Raw genomic sequence first — 21,736 nt, forward strand, 5'->3', positions numbered from 1 at the left:
CGTAGGTGTCAAAATAAAAAAAAAATACTAATATTTTTGAAAAATACCTAAATTATTTCGATGTTTAAGAAATTTGATTTCCTAGTTTCGGGTGGTTGAATGATTGCTGTATATGAGAGAGTGGGGGCCAAAAATCGTTTATGATTCGAGAACTGAGATTGATAGGATAATCGATGCGCTTCCGCGAATGCTTCGGTTCTCAGTGAAGAACTTCTTTAACAAGCTTCCAGTGGAGCTGTATGGTGAGGAAGGTCCTACAGGGCCAAAAGAGAAAAACAATTGGACAGGAGATGAAAGATGGTGATTTTTTTTGTTTTCTTCTTCTATTTTTCTGCTTATGTAACATTTGATTGGTTTGTTAACCCAGCAAATTCTAGGCTGGTAACATTGTAGCTCGTGTATACATTCAAATTATACACACGCACACGGGGCAAAATTATGTTGTAGTTTTTTGAGCGGTGCTTCCCTTGTTGGGTGTTCTGACTTGGGAGTTGGGACAGTCGTTGATTTGTACTTTACGGATGTAAAGCAAAATTTCTTAGGATTCAATCATTGATAATAATATAAGAATTCTTTCTCTTTCTGCCTTTGAAATTTGTTTTTCTAGTTTCGGGTGGTTGAATGGTATCAGGTCACAGAATCACAAAAAGACTATTCTCTCTGCAAACGCTTAAATAAGTTTCTCCTAGGGAGAAAAATATTTTTGGTTTCGGAAATTTTTCTTTTATTATTTCTTTTCTCGTATTAAGACTTGGTTTGGTAGAGGTATTTGTGTTTTTAAAAAGTACAAGTATTCGTTTTACGTTTGATAAATGAAAAAGTTTATGTTCTTCTATTTACATTTTTAAAAATTAGGGGTACTTTTAAAAATATTTAAGGAGAAATTTTTAAAGTTAATTTATACTTATCAAAATTAAAAAATCTAATATAACTTCATGCATTAATTAATATCTAAATTTAATTCTTACATTAATGTTTATTATAGTATTTTAAATTTTAAAAGTTATTTTACTAAATGCATTTATTATTATTTGTGTTTATTAAAAGTTATTTTAAATTTAAATTACAAAACACAGATGCTACAATTTTCAAAAGGCTAATTTTTAAAAAACTAGCTTTTATAAATTACTTTTAAAAAGTAAAAATTTTACCAAACTAAGTTTAAGAGACAGTTTGGATAAACTTTTTAAATAAGCTCTTTTGAAAAAAGAGTTTAAAGTATAAAGCTTTTATTAATAGTAGCTTATAAATAAGTTATTTTGTATTTGAAAAGTTATTATAGAAGTACTTATTTTAAAATTGTGTATTAAATAAGAATGATAAAATAGCTTTTAAAAAAGAGAGAAGTCAAATTTTTTAACTTTTTCAAAAACTCTTAAATAATTTTTTGGGAAGTTAAAAGCATATATATAAAAAATTGGTTTGATAAATGTTTTACATTTTGAAAATGGCTTATGAAAGCTATAGCAGTCGTAAAAGAAGCCACTTTTATTGGATGGACTTTCAACCTTTTTGGACCTGGTTTTCTATCTTGGACAGTTTTCGATAAATACAAGTACCATAATTATGTCGGGTAAAACAATTCTTAAAATTAAAAGGATTATAATAAATATAAAAGTTAAATTTAAAAATTATTTAATATATAAAATTATATTAGATTTTTTAGTTTTGATAAACACAAATTTTAAAATTTTGCATTAAATTTTTAAAATATTTCTATCTTTTAAAAATAACCAATAAAAATATATAATTTTTTTAATTTACTAAATACAGATGAAGAGCTTATCTTTTAAAAAACAAAAATACTTTTTTAAAATTTTTTTATCAAACCAAGCCTTAGATGCTGATGTAACATAACAATTAGAAGGAGCAATTTTTGTCTAGAATCTCCCGGTTTGGTGGAGCAATTTGCTGTACGTAGTTTGGATGCAAGGGAAAGATAAGGCGAAGAACATTATAGGATACAGTTGGTGTATGAAGAAATTCCTTAATTCCGACTGTTTTGATAATCCAGTGTGATGAGTTTGAAAAATTTTAAATTAAAATTAACGATGATCAAACATTATTAATATAATTAATTGTAAAATTATTAATTTAATCTTTAATTCACATTTATTAATTAATAATTTTATTGTGCAGATGAGCCAAAAAATTAGCTAACCCAATATAAAGCCAAACATTTAGTTTTGCCCAAAATTTACAATATAATGTGTGGCTGAATCATTGTTTTATTTATTGGGCCATATTCATTTAAACAAGCTCAAGAACTATTATTTGCTACAAGACCAAAAGAGTTGGTCCGAAAGCAAAGAAAAGAAAATGGGGGCATAATACTTTCTTTACTCTTTTAACTTAATGAAATCCATTTCCTTTAATAATAATGCTGCATGCTCCAAAGGATTCTACATCTTTTGCTTGATGGAATTCAAATTTTTATTAAGAAGAGTTAAATGCAGACATTGGAACCATGAGAGAAAAATTAGCATTTGATTTGATTGTGATCATCAATGCTACACGCTACCTAAAGCAAAAAGGGAAGAAAATGAATTTAGTTTAATTCATTTGTTCAAATCCATTGAATGCTTTTCTTACTTCTCTTTCTTCTCTCTCTACTCTTTCTTCTCACTCTCGGTCATTTCACAGAGAAAGCATGGAAGCTATGTCAAGCTACCGAAGAGAAGAAGAAGCAAGTAACAAAATCATTGTAATTATGGCAAGAAAAAGAAAATAAAAAGTATGTTGTGGCTGAAATCTTCACCACAAATGGTAAGATTTGGTGAAGAGATCTCAGCTTCTCCATACCAAAAATGAAAGAAGATCCATTCGATCAGAGGAAGAAGATCCTTAAGGGATGGCTTGTCTCAACTTTTGATCAACCACCACAGGAGGTAGCTACTGTAGCTACGTGGAGAAGATACAAAAGTTAGAGCAGAAGAAGCTGTCATCATCAAGAACTCATCAAGGGCTAGGGATCCTTCTTGGAGTGCAAGTCAAGATGGATGGCTCGGATTGATGAAGCTTGGTGTAAAAGGAAGACACAGAGATAATTGCATGTTGGGTTTTACATTCAGTTTTCTCTCCTCTCTCTCTGGCCGAACCGATTTGTATGAAGAAGAAGAAGTTGGCTCGGTTCAAGAACTTCAATCTTGGAGGCTTCCCCTTTTATAAATAAGGGAGAACAGCCAGGACTTGAAGTAAGGAGTGAGAGTGCAAGGCACATAGTTCTCATAGCTACCTAAGCTAACAGAAGTTTTTCTCCTTCAATATTTTCTGTTTTGTAATTTTCTGTTTAATTTTGTCTGTCTTGAGTCTCATGAAAAAAGGTAAATAGTGAGGTTTGTATGAAAAAGTCATAGAGCGAAAAAAGGCAGAGAGTGCAAAATTAAAAGAAAAAGCCATAGATGTCCTTAGAGGTTATTTGTACATCTTTGTTGTGTTTCATGATTCTGTGAAAATCTCCTTGCAAGTTGGGTTAGCACTTAGCAGTTGAAAGCTTGGCTGTGACCAAGTCAAGTTCAGGATTGGGGTTTAGATTCTGGACTTGTCCCGAATAGGAAGGGTAGTTCCTAGGAAGAATTGGTATATGTAATCATGAAGATTATAGTGAAATTCCATCATTGTTGTGATGGAGACTGGATGTAGGCTGCATTGCACTGGGCAGCTGAACCAGGATATATCGTGGTGTGATTCTCTCTCTTTCTTCTACTCCATTTCTGTTTCTGCTGCATAGGAAATAAAATCGAAAAATATCTCGTGCCATGTGACGAGATAAAAAGAAAAATCTCGTGACTGGGTACGAGACAAAAATCAAAAAGTCTGCAGAAGTTGTTTCAAAGACCAGCAAGTTTTAATAAGAAAAAAAGGGGCTAAGATTCAACCCTCCCTTCTCTTAGCCACTGAAAAAATATCAATTGGTATCAGAGCTTGGTCTCAAAGAGATCAAGCTTTGCAGCTTGGAGAAAAAATCCAGATGGCAGAAAGTAGTGGCTCAAATCTGGTGTCTTACAACCTGACAGAAGGACAGTCAAGCAACAGACCTCCTCTTTTCAATGGGAAAAACTATACCTATTGGATGGAGAGAATGAAGATCTTTGTGCAAGCAGTAGACTACTGGCTCTGGAAGATTATCTTGGAGGGTCCTCAATTTCCAACCACCACAAGTGCTGAAGGAGTAGTTTCTCTTAAACCCAAAGCAAGCTGGACCGAAGAAGACAGAAAGAAGGTGGAGCTCAATGCCAAGGCTGTCAACTTGCTCAACTGTGCTATCAATTTCGAGGAGTACCGACGGATATCAGGATGCACAACGGCAAAGGAAATCTGGGACAAACTTCAAATCACCCATGAAGGAACCACCATAGTGAAGAAGATCAGGATAGACATGCTGAATAGAGAATATGAAATGTTCTCAATGAAGGAAGGAGAATCAATAGATGAAATGTTTGAAAGATTCAACATTATCATTGTTGGCTTGGATGCTATGGGAATAACATATCCTGATTCTGTGCTTGTGAGGAGAGTTCTAAGATGTCTTACTAAAGAGTGGGAAACAAAAGCATTGATAATATCTGAGAGTAGTGGTCTTGATTCTATGACATATGATGACTTGAGAGGAAACTTACTTGCTTTCGAAAACACTTATTTGAAAAAGATTCAAAAAGAAAGGAATTGATTTTACATCTGTTACTAACCCTCTGGATGATGAATCCAGTGATAACTCCTCTGAAAATGAATTTGTGTTGTTTGTCAAAAAATTCAGGAAAATGGTGAAGTTCATGGAGAAAAGCAAGGGAAGCAGCTCTAGGAAACAAAGAAAAGATCTCAGCAAGGTGATATGTTACAACTGCAAAGAAACTGGACATTTCAAATCATATTGCCCTAAGTTGAAGAAAGAAGAGAAGCCAAAGAAGGGAAAGAAGAAAGGTCTGATGGCTTCTTGGGAGGACCTGGAAAATGATTCAGAAGATGATGAAGAATCAGAAACCAAGTCTCAACCATGTCTTATGGCAGACCACGTTGAACAGGTAGTCATTCATAACCCTGATATTGAAGCTCTTCATCTTATGATAGACCACCTTTCTGAAAAAATTAGATACTTCTTGCTTGATAACCAAGATCTTGAACAACAAATCACCATTCTTAAAGTAGAAAATGGTTTTCTCAAAGATAAATTAAGGGAGGCTGAAACTGTTATTGAACTTGTTGAAGAAAACAAGTAGCTGAACGCCCAACTTAAAAATTGTGAAAGTGATCATTATGTTGTTGCATATGTGGATTGTTTTAAAAGAAACGAAGAGTTGCTTAAAGAGGTTAATAAGCTTAAAGAAGACTTATCCAAGTTCACTCAAAGTTCTGAAAATCTAAATCAAATCTTGACTAGTCAAAAACCTCTTTATGATAAAGATGGTTTGGGTTTCCTCAAAACTGTTGAGAAACCTTCTTTTGAAAATATTGCTTCATCTTCTAAAGATACAAGGTTTCAAAACCCAGCAAGCTTTAAAACAGCAACTCCAAGATTTTGTAGACTATGTAAACGAAATGGCCACTTTCCCTTTTAATATTTTTTGGTGAAAGAATGATTGGTGACAAAGTTTGCAAAGTTGTTTTTGACTATAATGGATTGGGACAGAGGAGATGGTTTAACGTGAAAGGATCCAAGAAGATTTGGATACCTAAGGTCATTTGAGCTTATTTTGTAGGTATGCCTAGCATCCAAGAGGAAGGACAACATGTGGTACATGGACAGCGGATGCTCTAGGCATATGACCAGAAAGACAACCTTTTTCATTAGGCTTGATGAGTATGATGGAGGGTTTGTCACTTTCGGTGATGATGGTAAAGAAAAAATAGTGGCTATTGAAAAAGTTGGTAAAAGTTTTTCTTCTTGTATAAATGATGTACTTCTTGTTGATGGATTGAAACATAATTTACTAAACTTTAGTCAACTATGTGATCTTGGATATGAGGTTGTTTTTAGAAAGTTTTGTGTGCTTAGTTATTTGTGAAAAATCTGGAGATATTTTGTTTGAGGCTAAATGGTGCAATAATGTATATGGATTAACTCTTGAAGATTTGAAAGATCAAAAAGTGACATGTTTTACCTCTATTGAATCTGAAAAATGGCTTTGGCATAAGAAATTGGGTCATGCTAGCATGTACCAAATTTCTAAGCTAGTTAAGTAAAACTTGGTTAGAGAAATTCTAAGTATTAAATTTGATAAGGATCTTACTTGTGATTCTTGTCAATTAGGCAAACAAGTAAAATCCTCTTTTAAACCAAAAGATAGAATTTCAACCAAGAGACTATTAGAGATGTTACACATTGATCTTTTTGGTCCAACAAGAACTCAAAGCTTAGGAGGTAAACACTATGGTCTAGTGGTGGTGGATGATTATTCTAGATTCGGTCGGGTACTTTTTCTTGCTCATAAAAATGATGCTTTTCATGCTTTTTTAACCCTTTGCAAAAGAATTTAAAATGAAAAAGATTTAAAGGTTGCCCATTTGAGAAGTGATCACAGAAAAGAATTTGAAAACCAAGACTTTAAAAAATGTTGTGATGATTTTGGAATTGCTCATAATTTTTCATGCCCTAGAACCCCTCAACAAAATGGAGTTGTTGAAAGAAGAAATAGAAGCCTTCAAGAGATGACTAGGGCTATGTTATGTGAAAATGAGATTCCAAAATTTCTATGGACTGAAGCTGTAAATACAGCTTGTTACATTTTGAATAGGACCATTATAAGAAAAGGGTTAAAGAAAACCCCTTATGAGCTATGGAAAAGAACTCCTCCTAATCTTAAGTATTTTCATATTTTTGGATGCAAATGCTTTGTACTTAACAATAAAGAAAACCTTGGTAAATTTGATCTAAAATCCTATGAGGGGATGTTTGTTGAATACTCTACCACTAGCAAGGCTTATAGAATTTACCTCAAAGAATATAGAACTATAGAGGAATCCATACATGTAACTTTTTGTGATTCTAATTCAATTTCCAGTACTGTGATAGAAAATAATTCAGATTGTGAAGATACTGTCAATAAGAAAACCAGTAAAGAAAATCCCAAGTCTGTGCAAAATGTAGAATCTGTCCGTCCAGTTTTGTTTCGTCAGGATGGAGGAGACATTTCTGTTTTGTCTCCTAAGCCAGCAAGAGAATTTGGAACAGAACAACCCACTGAAGCTCATCAAAGCTCAACAACACTTCGGAAGCCAAGAGAATGGAAGTCCATGAGAGGTTATCCTCATGACTTTATCATTGGTGATCCCTCTCAAGGTGTAACAACAAGATCCTCAACCAAAAAGCAATCCGAACCAAGCAAATTTGCCCTCTTGTCACAAATGGAGCCCAATAATGTAAAACAAGCTCTTGAAGATCCATCATGGGTCAAAGCCATGCAAGAAGAGCTTGCTCAATTTGACAAGAATGAGCTTTGGACACTAGTACCTCATCCGGATGGTAAGAAAGTAACGGGTACTAAGTGGGTCTTCAAAAATAAACTAGGTGAGGATGGAAAAGTTGTTCGTAACAAGGCTAGATTAGTGGCCCAAGGTTACGATCAAGAAGAGGGTATAGATTTTAATGAGTCTTTTGCTCCGGTAGCTAGAATGGAAGTAATTAGGTTGCTTCTTGCCTATGCTGCCCATAAGAGTTTTAAAATATTTCAAATGAATGTCAAATGTGCTTTCCTTAATGGCTTTATTGATAGAAAAGTGTTGTGGCACAACCCCCCGGTTTTGAAGATAAAAAATTTCCAAACCATATTTTTAAACTCTCAAATGCTCTTTATGGCCTTAGGCAATCTCCAAGAGCTTGGTATGAAAGACTTAGTGCCTTCTTGTTGGAAAATCAATTTCAAAGAGGTACCATCGATACTACTTTATTTATTAAAGCATCTAATGATGATATTCTCATAGTTCAAGTTTATGTGGATGACATTGTGTTTGGATCGGCCAATGAATCCTTGTGTGAAGAGTTTAGAAAACTCATGACTAGTGAGTTTGAAATGAGTTTAATGGGAGAGCTAACATTCTTTCTTGGCCTCCAAATTAAACAAACTCCTAGTGGTACATTTATTCACCAAGAAAATTATGCTAAAGAATTAATCAAGAAATTTGGCCTAGAAAATTCCAAACCAATGGGAATACCAATGCATTCAAACACTAAACTTGAAAAGGATGATGATGGCAAAGATGTAGATGAAACATAGTTTAGAGGAATGATAGGATCTCTCATGTACCTTACCTCCTCTAGATCGGATATAGTTCAAAGTGTTGGTGTATGTTCAAGATTTCAATCTCACCCAAAAGAATCCCATCTTTTGGCCGTTAAATGCATCATTAGATACATTAAGGGAACTAGTGATTATGGCTTATGGTATCCAAAATCTTATGATTTTTGTGCAGTAAGATTTTGTGATGCAGATTATGCGGGAGATAGGGTGGATAGGAGGAGCACATCCAGCATGTGTTGCTTCTTTGGAAGCCCACTCAACATATGGTCAAGCAAAAAATAAGTCACCGTAGCTCTATCCACAACCAAAACTGAATATATTTCTACATCTATATGTTGTTCACAATTAATTTGGTTGAAAACTCAATTGAAAGATTACAAATTAAAAATCAATAGTATACCCTTGTTCTGTGACAATATGAGTGCTATAAACATTTCTAAAAATCATGTTCTGCACTCAAGAACAAAGCACATTGAAATTAAATATCATTTTATTAGAGAACATGTGCAAAAGGGAACTATTGATATTCAATTTGTAAAATCTGAGGATTAACTTGCTAACATTTTTACTAAACCCTTGTGTGAAGACAGATTCTGCACTTTGAGAAATAGTTTGTGAATGATAGAATTAAGTTCTGTTGAAAACTTGTGAACTTTTTTATTTTGTTTGGTTTTGTCTCGTAGGAAAGTAGGAGACAAATTTCAGGATGTGAGGAACAGGCCATGATTCAGGGGGAGACAGAACTAATGTTAATTATTTTGGGCCCCACCAAATCTCTTTGACCTTACTCTGACCTGTTTTAAGTTCCTCTCTTGTGCTTTTTGCTGTTGTTACTTCCTCTTCTATTTCTTTTGCATACCTTATGATAAGGCATATGTGGGAAGCTGTTAAAAGTACCAAAAAGGCAAACCTTTCCTATGGCATGTCTCTCACCAGTATTTTTGAATATTTTAAAGTTGATCTAACAAATGAAGTTGTAGAGAATATGGTCTCAATCATTAAGGGAGGAGGAGTTTCAAGTACAATGAAAGGCACCAAAGGAAAAAAGTCAATACCCTCTGACAGTGACCTAGAGAGCCGACCGGCCGAGTCATCCAAGGTAACAGAATCAATCCAGAAAGTTCTCACTGAGTTCTCTAACATGTCCAGCTTGATGGTGCAATCGTACAAGGCTGCCCGCAAGCAAGCCTATGAAAATGAAAAGGCTTGGATGAAGTGCCAAGAAAAGGTGGGTCTAATGCTGCAGAATCTCGAAGAAGAGATGGGGGCTGCCAATGATGATGATGCAGATAGCTCTAAGTACAACTTATCTGATGATTGATCACTATGTTTCTAGTTGATTTCTGGCTTCGTTTGACTTATTTTGATACTCTTTAGGTTATTTGGATACTTTAGACCTATGACACCTTGTTAAATTTTTGGTTTTTTGGTGCTGGTTATATTGTGGATATTATGCATACCATTTTTTGCAGGTCCCTTTGATGACAAAAGGGGGAGGAGAGCTAAAAAAATTGAAATTGAAAAGTTAAAACAGGGGCTGAAATCTCTTGTGATTCATGATCTGTACATATGTGTTATGGACTGATTGGTTGATACATTGTATTGATATTTTTTGATGTTGATGATTTATGCTCTGTTTTATATTGATGATTTAGGCTCTGTTTTGCTCTGCTGTGTTCATACTTCATGATTGAAGTATTTGTTGAAGTTGGGATTTAATTGTGACTTGATAAAATCCTTTAAGCTTTGATACATTGACATATTTCCTATGCTCTGATAGTTGAATCAATGTTGGATAAATCTGTTTTGTGTTGTGATATGATCATGTCTGATTAAAATGTTTTCTCTGCTATAAACTGAAAATTAATTTGCTCTGAAATGGTGGCTGGAAAATGTTGTTTTAATCAAATATTTTTTACAAGCAGATTTTTGGAATTATCAAGTGTTCTTCTTTATTTTTATGTACTTTATACTCAGAATATTTTTTATTAGATTGAGCAGAAGATCATTTATATGATAACAAGTCAAGTTGTGTTTAGAGTAAACACCCAATTCGGTCCTTGTCCATTTTCACGAAGGACAAAGCGATTCCTGTCAAAAAAAAAAGGGACACTTCGACCCTCAACCTTTTTTATTTTGGGACAATACGATCCTTCTGTTAAAAAAATTATTTAAATAATAATAAAAATTGATTTTGTCGAAGTTTTATTTGTATTTTGTGGGGGTTTTAAACCTCCACAAACTATTAATAAGTTTGTTTTTGAAAAATTTCTTCACCAATGGTGGTTAAGTGAAGAAAAACTATCAATGAAAATGATGTCACAAAAAACAGTAATTGTAGTACAAATACTTTCTAAAAGAAAAATAACATCGAATAAGAAATGAAAAAAGAAAACTTTAATGTTGATAATATTTGTATTAGTGATGATGGCGGTAGAGGAGATAATGATAATGATAAATCAATAAAAATAATAGAAATAGGAGTCATAATAATGAGGATAAAGAAGGTAGTGGTAGTAGTGGTAGTAATTAGCTATATTATTGAAAATAATTTTGTGAAGGTTTAAAACCCCCCACAAAATACAAATAAAACCCCATAACACTAATTTTTATTATTATTTAAATAATTTTTTTAACAGATGGATCGTATTGTCCCAAAATAAAAAGGTTGAGGATCGAAGTGTCTCCTTTTTTTAGATAGGGATCGCTTTGTCCTTCGTGAAAATAGACAAGGACTGGATTGGGTGTTTACTCGTTGTATTTATCATGTTATTTCTGCTCATAAATCAAGCCATTCAACAACTTACATTTAATATGTTGAATAATATTGTTGCCTTAGACTTGATAAAAAATTATTACAGGTATAAAGCTTCCCATGGTAAAATAGCATATATTAAGGGGAAGCCATGTAACAATTGGAAAGGAAGGAATCCAAGTATTCAAAGGGAGTACTCTAATTTTTTATTTCTTTTCATTTCAATTTTTAATCATGTTTGTCATCAAGGGGGATATTGATGAGTTTGGAAAACTCCAAATTAAAATTAATAATGATCAAACATTATTAACATAATTAACTACAAAATTATTAATTTGATCTTTAATTCACACTTACTAATTAATAATTTTGTTGTGCAGATTCTGCTGTTGGGCCGAAAAATTGGCTAGCCCAACATGAAGCAAACATTCAGCTTTGCCCAAAATTTGCAATATAATGTGTGGCCGAATCATTGTTTTGTTTATTGGGCCAGATTCATTTAAACAATTCCAGGAACTATTATTTGCTACAAGACCAAAAGAGTTGGTCTGAAAGCAAAGAAAAGAAAATGGGGCATAATACTTTCTTTATTCTTTTAACTTAATGAAATCCATTTCCTTTAATAATAATGCTGCATGCTCCAATGGATTCTACACCCTTTGCTTGATGGAATTCAAATTTTTATTAAGAAGAGTTAAATGCAGACATTAGAACCATGAGAGAGAAATTAGCATTTGATTTAATTATGATCATCAATGCTACACGCTACCTAAAGCAAAAAGGGAAGAAAATGAATTTAGTTTAATTCATTTGTTCAAATCCATTGAATGCTTTTCTTCCTTCTCTTTCTTCTCTCTCTACTCTTTCTTCTTACTCTCGGTCATTTCATAGAGAAAGCATGGAAGCTATGTCAAACTACCGAAGAGAAGAAGAAGCAAGTAACAAGACCATTGTAATGATGGCAACAAAAAGAAAATAAAAAGTATGTTGTGACTGAAATCTTCACCACAAATGGTAAGATTTGGTGAAGAGATCTCAGCTTCTCCATACCAAAAATGGAAGAAGATCCATTCGGTCAGAGAAAGAAGATCCTTAAGGGATGGCGTATCTCAGCTTTTGATCAACCACCACAGGAGGTATCTACTGTAGCTACATGGAGAAGATGCAGAAGTTAGAGCAGAAGAAGTTGTCATCATCAAGAACTCATCAAGGGCTAGGGATCCTTCTTGGAGTGCAAGTCAAGATGGATGGCTCGGATTGATGAAGCTTGGTGTAAAAAGAAGACACAGAGGTAATTGCATGTTGGGTTTTACATTCAGTTTTCTCTCCTCTCTCTCTGGCCGAACCGGTTTGCATGAAGAAGAAGAAGTTGGCTCGGTTCAAGAACTTCAATCTTGGAGGCTTCCCCTTTTATAAATAAGGGAGAACAGGCAGGGCTTGAAGTAAGGAGTGAGAGTGCAAGACACAGAGTTCTCATAGCTACCTAAGCTAACAAAAGTTCTTCTCCTTCAATGTTTTTTGTTTTGTAATTTTCTGTTTAATTGTCTGTCTTGAGTCTCATGGAAAAAGACAAATAGTGAGATTTGTATGAAAAAATCATAGAGCAAAAAAAAGGCAGAGAGTGCAAAATTAAAAGTAAAAGCCATAGATGTCCTTAGAGGTCTTTTGTATATCTTTGTTGTGTTTCATGATTCTGTAGGAATTCCCTTGCAAGTTAAGTTAGCACTTAGCAGTTGAAAGCTTGGTTGTGACCAAGTCAAGTTCAGGGTTGGGGTTTAGATTTTGGACTTGTCTAGGATAGGAAGGGTAGTTCCTAGGGAGAATTGGTGTATGTAATCATGAAGATTATAGTGAAATTCCATCATTATTGTGATGGAGACTGGATGTAGGCTGCATTGCACTGGGCAGCTGAACCAGGATATATCGTGGTGTGATTCTCTCTCTTTCTTCTACTCCATTTCTGTTTCTGCTGCATAGGAGATAAAACCAAAATATATCTCGTGTCGGGTGACGAGATAAAAAGAAAAGTCTCGTGACTGGGTACGAGACAAAAATCAAAAAGTCTGCAGAAGTTGTTTCAAAGACCAGCAAGTTTTAATAAGAAAAAAATGGGGTTAAGATTCAACCCCCCCTTCTCTTAGCCACTGAAAAACCATCACGGTGTATAGTGCTATGAAGCACAGACATTTGGTTGAGTTTTTGTGTCGGACACATTTCGGATACGACACTTACTGACACTCGTCCAACACGCGATCACGCATATCTGCTGTGTTCAACCGTGTTTTAATTAAAAATAAAAAAAATTTTCCGAACACGTTTGGACATACCTAAATACCATCACGTGTCAGCGTGTCCAGTCTTATTCTTAACATATATTCTTAAAATAAATTTAGATATAGTATATATTATTATTTATTAAAACAAAAAATATTTTAAATACTCGATATAATTAAAATAAGACATTAAAAATAATTAAAATTTTTAATTAATATTTTAATATCAATAAAATATCAAAATATTATTACAATTTATCTAAAAAATACTTTATATTTTATATATATGCGTATCCCAATATCATATAAGATTTTAAAATTTGCATATCAACGTATCCTGTGTCCTATCGTATTCGTGTCAGTATCAAGTGTCCATACATTATAGATATAGTACCTTAAATACACTTTATCCTTACTAGTATAGTCATTTATGCCTTGCAATAAGTGCACCTCAATTTAAAACTTGACTAAACAACATTATGGTGGACGAAATTTTTAAGTATTACGTATGTGAGTGTAATGTGGGTAAATTTATAATGCTTAAGAGGGATATCTAATCCATCTAACACAAAAAACAAAAAAATCACAGTACAAACTATTAATTATTAAATTTGAAAGTCCATTGTGTTTGGTGGGGAAATCTAAAAGTTGGAACTTGGAGGACCAACTCAAAATATTCTATTTGTGGTTGTCATTCTTTATATAACTTTTATAATTTACGTTAAGGTCCCAAAAGAATGACAAATTAAAATTGTGGCATTGAGATCCCATTCTCTTATTATTTTCAAATACTACTTAGTGGAATTGGACTATTAGATACGAAAATTTCATATTTAATATTAATGGTTAGAGTGGCTGACTATGTCATTGGAATTAATTTCTTGTTTTTCTTTTCTTATTCCTTTTTCTTTTATTTTTTCTATTGTACCCCCACAAAACAAAAACCATGTGTGTTTTTTCATCGCAATTGCACGTTTGCGTGCTCTCCACTGAGGAAAAGAGGAGAAGCTGCTGCAGAAGAATGAGGTGTAAGAGATGGCAGTAGTGACGAAGTGGAAAGAGAAGTGGAAAGGAAATTCTGAGAGGATGAATGCCGGAGGATGGAGACGATAGCGACCATGGAACTACGGAGGTGGGTAGCATTGACTTGCACTCTAAGAAAAAGTATAGGTAACTAATAACATTATTGAACAATATGTGAACAATGTGAATTAATAGGGTTAAAAGAATAAATTTAATAAGTAACATTAAATCAGGATGTAGTGTACTTGTATTTAATTGGTAGTTGTTCATGTTATCCAAGATAATCATTGTTCCCCTAGCACTCCCCGCACTCTAAAATTGATGAATGATAGGATAGTTTAGAAAATTCAAAAATTTGGGAACTTTTTTAATAAATTAAATTTTAATATTACAAATTTACCTTTATATTTTTCATAATTTTTAAAAATATCTTGGAGCTTAGAAGGATTAAAGGTCCTTAATATATTTTGCTCACCTAAGAAACCACCTATTAGAAAACATATCTATCAAAACTCACATCAATAATACATTGTTTAAGTAAATTGCCAGTCCCATAAACTATTATCGATTGAAGTCTACACCTATGGTGCATACCATAGATTTTAATTAAGAAACCAAAATAGTATATGCTACTTTAAATGGAGTTTGAAATTCACATGGTAACCACAGCTTATCTAATCAAAATCAATAACATTCTTGTCCAATATCTACTTTTTTGAAACAGTTTTTACATGCCTTGTACTCTTGTAGTACCAATAATTGCTCCCTGCATCTAGCGCAACAACGATAATCACAAACCAAAATGCTTCAACCTGATATTAAAAATAAAAATATAATTATAAAAAGTAACGGAACTAATGCATGAACAGCAACACTCTGTAACAATTACAAAAACACAGTGAAATGTATTTTTCATGAATCAAATAGTAGAAAAATATTTTTATAAGTTGTCTATAATGAATGAGAAATTAGAAAACGAAATTTGAGCACCAAAATCCTTCTATATCCTTCCCCATTATATATGTAACACAAGCATGTCTATTAATTCATCTTTCTAGAATTCTAGTCATAAAATATGTGTGATATTTACAAGTGTGGGATTAGATAAGATCGTGAGTTTTTTTATTTTATATGTTATATACGATGAAAAATATTTTAGAAAAAGAAATCGGTACACAAATACTCTCAGAACTCACATATCTCCATTAGTGCCTATTAATTCAACTGTTCATTTATTAAATATGTATACATTAATACCTGTGAGTTTAGTTAAGATGATAGTAGATACTTTTCATGGTATGCTAAAGTTGTTAGGTTTTATCTTTTGGAGTCTAAAGTTCTTAGGAACAATAGCTAGAAAATTTATTTTCTTTTTTATAAATATACATGACAGAGAGTATTTTAGGAATATAAATTCAAAAATGCTGTGTGTACCAAATCCTTCCTCAATTCACATTATACATAGTAGAAGTAGACAATAAGCAGATGTATAATGATGATAGATAAAAGATAATTAAAAATAAATATGTAAAACTACAAATTAAGAGTAATCCAAAAAAATATATTACAGAAAAACATTTAAAATACTTGTCCCAAAAAAAACACACATATATAACATAGAAAAATGAAAATGGGAGATATTTCAAAACAAAAACCTAAATAAATGAAAATAAAAATATAATAGAGCATAATATATATGACATAATTTTGGGCGACTTAGAGCAAAAGGAAAATTTCTTATATAGCTATTAGACACTAACTTATTTTCAAAACATTTTAAGTATGTTGTTAGTCACTTAACATTTATCATTAATATTTACGAGTTTTGATCCAAAATAAATGTGTAATATAGATTGTTTATAACATCTAGTCACAAAAAAAATGATTATAACATCCTGATTTTAGATAAATCACAAATTATGCAAAAATTTTGGGTGGTTGCATCAGAGTCTAACCTTTTCTTTCTTTGACAAGCATCTCTGCTTCAGCAAGTTCATTTAAGTACAGGGCAACTGTTATTCATCACAGCATCTGATAATCCTACGAGTCTTTCATTGATTTTAGGCCAATAAAGAGAGTTACTTGCTGCAGCATATTCTCCACCCAACAAGGCTGTAGTTACACCATATAAAACATGAACAATCAGCAGTTATAATGACAATTAATCAGATGCAACTTTTACAAAGGATAAAAGGCGAATTCAATTGACAGATTGATAAAACAAGAGTCTTCAAGAATTGATTGTAGCTACAATTTTTTCTTTGACAAATTATTTCAAGATTAAAACTACCCAATTGCAAAATCATCAAACAATCTAGTGGAGGAAGGTTGGTCACGTCTGTAACCCTTACTACATGCAGTTTCAAGTATGGTTTGCTCAAAAGCATACTGTTTTTTTTTTTTGTATAAATTATACGCCTATGCTCCATTCTATAAAGATGAAGCAAGAATCAAAGGTTAAGTAATAAAAGATAACATAACTGATATGGAGAAGGGTGTGCTACAGAGAAATCAGGTTTTTTATTCAAAGCACGTACAAATAACTTTGAATTTATCTAAGGTATGCTCCCTTGAGTATCAAAATCTTTTAACATCAGTACTAACAATGAAGACAAGTATAAATTTAAAAGAAAATCATGCTGTTCATGATGATAAATATGTAGTTACTACCTGCCACCTGGCATTTATCTGTCCTATATCAGATGTTGCGCTGACAATCCTGCTGGTCAATCTCAACTTTAGGGATTGACTGTATCTTGTTCCAATCTTCACTCCCACGGTCCATACATCGAGCTTTTAAATTGATACAATTTCAGATGATTAAACATTTCACCGAGCTTGGTAGTTGTCCCCTTGGTAAGCATTTAAGCTTGGGACATTCAGAAAATTCTATTTTCTCAAGCTTAGCCATGTCACCCGCCTTCTCTTAAGTCTTGCATATTGCACAATGTAAGAGCTCGCAAAGACTGATAACCAGGTAAGACTCATAGTCAACGTACTCCAATTTACCGATCTTTTCAATATGAAGATCTTTCAACATTGGAAGATGGCCAAGAAACGGGAAAGCTACACACATGCAATTCTACACAAAGTATGATTGTTTCAGAGATGGTTGCCAATTCTTATGTACCATCTTATCAAAACTATTGGAGAATAATAGAGAAAAGAGCATTCTCAAGCCTTATTCCGGATGATTCCAAACGCTCAGTGTTGGAGGAAATTGGATTCAAAATTGCACAAAAATGCAACAAATTACCATTGATAGCAAAGATGTTTGGAAATGTTTTGCGATTTAATCACGATCAAAAGAAGTGAGAAGCCATATTGAAAAGTAAATTATGGGAACTTCCAGCATCTCGAAATATATTTTCAACATTGAAATCGAGTTATGATCAATTACCTTCCTGTTTGCAAAGATGTTTTGCTTACTGTTCTATTTTTCCTCCAAATTATAAATTCAGCAGAGATGAGTTGGTCAAGTTGTGGGTATCTAAAGGCTTCATTCAACAAAGCTCAGTAAGAAGGACACAAGAAATTGGTGGAGAATATTTTGATATCCTAGTTCAGAGGTCATTTTTTCAAACTCTCACCAGTGGATCACGGTAACCATCAAGTATTTAGAATGCATAATCTCATTCATTAATTCTTCATGTTCTTGGGCCATTCGAGTAGGTGGATGCAGTTGTTGAACTTAACGTTTCCATCCCATTCAAATTTGTAATTGATTCAGGTAGCTCCTTAATAGGAGTGCTGGATACATTAAGATGGCACATGTGTTTTGCTGTACCAATAACTTCAGGTAACTCTCTGATATCGGAAAAACTCAAGTTTAGAACTTTCAAATAACTGAAATTGATTTCGCCAAAGGAATCATCTTGACAGGGATATTACCATCCTTAAAAAACAAAATAAGAGTCCTCATTCGATCACATTTACTAAAAATGCTCAAGTGTTCTGTTTGAACGTAGTCCCAGATGCATGTCTGACATCTTTAAGATTGGAAATTGGCGATGACATGCCATCTTCCACTCTAATGCCCAGCCCATCAAAAACAAATTCAGCAAATTCATGAATGAAGTTATGCATTCTAAATACTTGATGGTTACCGTTATCTACTGGTGAGAGTTGAAAAAAATGACATCTGAACTAGCATATCAAAATATTCTCCACCAATTTCTTGTGCATTTCTTACTCCGCTTTGTTGAATGAAGCTTTCAGATACCCATAACTTGACCAACTCATCTCTGCTGAATTTATAATTTAGAGGAAAAATAGAACAGTAAATAAAACATCTTTACAAACAGGCAACTGGTCATAACTCGATTTCAATGCTGAAAGTATATTTCGAGATGCTGGAAGTTCCCATAGTTTGCTTTTCAATATGGCTTCCCACTTCTTTTCATCGTGATTAAATCGCAAAACATTTCCAAACATCTTTGCTATCAATGGTAATTTGTTGCATTTTTGTGCAATTTTAAATCCAATTTTCTCCAACACCGAGCGTTTGGAATTATCCGGAATAAAGCTTGAGAATGCTCTTTTCTCTATTATTCTCCAACAGTCTTAATCAGATAAAGTGTGCACATGGTACACAGGAATTGTGGCAACCATCTCTGAAACAAACATACTTTGTGTAGTCACCAATATTTTGCTCCCCTTAGCAGCAACATTGAATGGCAAGCAAAGAATCTCCCAATCATTTGCATCTTCATTGCGAATGTCATCTAGTACAATTAAAACTTTCTTTTTCCGAAGTACCTTTTGAAGTGTAACTTGAATTTGATCCATATCAGACGACTCAGTTTTTCTCACAAACAGCTACAACCATCGACCTTGTAATTCTTTTTGCATCTTCATCAGAAATGGAGATCCAGATTCTTAATTCAAAATTGTCCGCCACATCATCATTGTTGTAGACAAACTGGGCTAGTGTAGTTTTTCCTACTCCCATCATTCCCACTAATGCAATGACTGAAAAATTTTCATTCATTATGTCATTAGCCAACAACAATGATAAAATTTTTTCCACAATTACACAGGATGCATCTACCAGGGAACTGGATTGCAGCTTGCTTATAGACTGAAACTGGTTGATTTTGTACAACTCATTCATAAAATTGGCATCCGCCTTCCTCTCAATATCCTCCAATTGCTGTCTCATATCAACAATGGAAGATGGAATATTAAGCTTAAGCCCAGCTAAGACAGAGTTTCTCAACCGGTTGCCATCACCCATGAGATAGCTGAGGTCGTTGGGAGTAAATTTTGAGATTTCATCTATTAAGTCCTCAGCATCAAGTAACACACACTGAGTGTCATGAAGCCATAGTTGCTGCATCTTGTAATCGAGAGGGTAGTGCTGCATTGCTTTCACACTATCAAAAAGAACCTAAACTTTCAGCAGGATCCTTTCCAGTTTCTTCAGCTCTTCGTCAGCACCAAGTATAACAAATAGCTCCTTCTTAACAAGCTGCAAGCTGGCCGAGACAAAGCCGAGCTCGAAGATCATATCCATGATCAGAGCGGTAGGAGAACAGAAGCTAGACGAGAGAAGAAAAGTGTGTAAGACAACATTATCCATTCAATCAGTAATCGAGTTATCAAATTAAAATTTATCATCAAGCTCAAACAGGGAGCCAAGTCAACAAATCCAATCAAACCAAGATTCCAAGAACAAGCACTGAGAACTGACTAAGGGAAAGAATCGAGGCATTACCTTCGGCGAAGGCAGTGAGCAGAGATTCGAGGGAGAGTAACGGACGACGGAAGCTGGCGAAGAACGCTGGCGATGGAGGACGACGGGCGAAGAGCCGCGGAGCAAGACCTGGAGATGCTGGCGTTGGCGAACTTGTGGCGGGCCTTCGAGCACGACGAACCAGGTGGCAATCGCGCGACCGGCGGCGACGGTTAGACGAACAGACGGCAACAATGAGTCGGTGGTGGGGGAGGCCACTGTAACTAGGGTTTCTGTCACGACCCAAAATGAGTCACGGCTGTGAGGAAAATAATCCTATAGCAAGCTTAACATATTCAAATATAAGTTGAATAAGCAAGTTATAAATATTTTACAAGTTCTAAAATAAATAATTATATATTTTTAACAAAAAAAAATTAAAATAACTAGAAATGATTGGCCTGTGTCATATGGTGCATACACTTCTAGGATTTCGACAAAAAATAGGTGCTCATTACAGACTGTTACTTTTGAATAGAAAGTCTCACATAGTCAAATATTTGTTCCTGAAAAATAATTTTAGAAAAGTTTTGCAACTCAGTGACTAGATAATACATCTATAATCAACATGAGACCATATAAATATTATTATCAAAGTAATATTAATTAGAAAGTAATAATTGATAATAATAGGTGAATCAATAAGGGAGTCCTCATACAGAAATCAAATCAAAAGTCCACACATGGACGGCTCCACCTCTATGGGTAGCCCTTTCTTCTTGTGTGTCCTAACAAAATAACAGATCTAACGTGTGGCCTACACGTTAGGCTAGCAACACCCCTGCTAGCTGGAGTCTGAGTCAGATGCATTTAAGTTAACGCCATAACCGCCGTTAATTACGGTTTTCTAATACGAGCCTCCCAAACAAATTCAAAATATATAGTTTCAAATACAATAAATCTTTAATCTCTCAAATATATAAGGTATCGAATCAAATCAATCAGATAATACTTTTTTATCAGAAATCTTTTCAAATCATATTTTCTCAATCATAAAAACATATTTCATAATTTCAAAGTGAGTGAGTACTAACAATTACTTCAATGTTTCAAAAACAGATTTTCAAGTAAAATTAAACATTTTAGAATAATACAAAATTTCATAAAAAATATATATAGTTTTTAAAAAAACAGATATTCAAGTAAAATCAAACATTTTGAAAATGCAAAACTTCATCAAAAATATATATAGTCTCATGTATAGTTCCGAAAGGATAAACTTCATAAAAACGAATTATTTAAATAAATCAATTATACTAATCAATTTAAAATCATTTAAGACAAATATAGTGAGTATAATTCAAAGATCATACTAGTTATAGGTCAAAATAATTATAGATGCACAATCAAACAATTATAAATGTAAAGTCTACTCACAGCATGGTCCTAACGGACCGAAGAGACCAAACCCGGAGTGTCAAATTCAAGATAAGGAGGATTGAAGTAGAATAAAACGAATGAGCGCAGAATTTAGACCGGAGTAGCGACAAAATGTAGCTGGCGATAGTCCTGGAAATCTAAAACAGGCAAAACTAAAATCGAATTAAAACAAGGACAAGACAGATTAAATAGTGGCATAATAGGACATGAAAGCTAGAGCAGAATCAAGAAAAAAGGGCTGGACCGGGATAATGACAGGAACAGTTCAGCTCCGATGACAACGACGACTTGGTTCAGGTACATCCGAACGACGACAGGAACAACGCAGCAGCGGACG

The 21,736-nt window shown here is 33.7% G+C and overlaps 1 long non-coding RNA gene across 1 annotated transcript; it reads right to left on the reverse strand.

Annotated features, from left to right (window-relative positions):
- Positions 1-14,803: 14,803 nt before the first annotated feature.
- Positions 14,804-20,288, reverse strand: LOC130969524 (uncharacterized). Its single transcript, XR_009081861.1, has 4 exons — positions 20,002-20,288; positions 16,956-19,825; positions 16,241-16,397; positions 14,804-15,097 (listed from the first exon to the last, which is right to left on the reverse strand). It is a non-coding gene; the product is annotated as an uncharacterized LOC130969524 (long non-coding RNA).
- Positions 20,289-21,736: the final 1,448 nt, after the last annotated feature.

Source organism: Arachis stenosperma, chromosome 3, assembly GCF_014773155.1.
Source record: "Arachis stenosperma cultivar V10309 chromosome 3, arast.V10309.gnm1.PFL2, whole genome shotgun sequence".
In the NCBI taxonomy this organism is placed as follows: domain Eukaryota; kingdom Viridiplantae; phylum Streptophyta; class Magnoliopsida; order Fabales; family Fabaceae; genus Arachis; species Arachis stenosperma.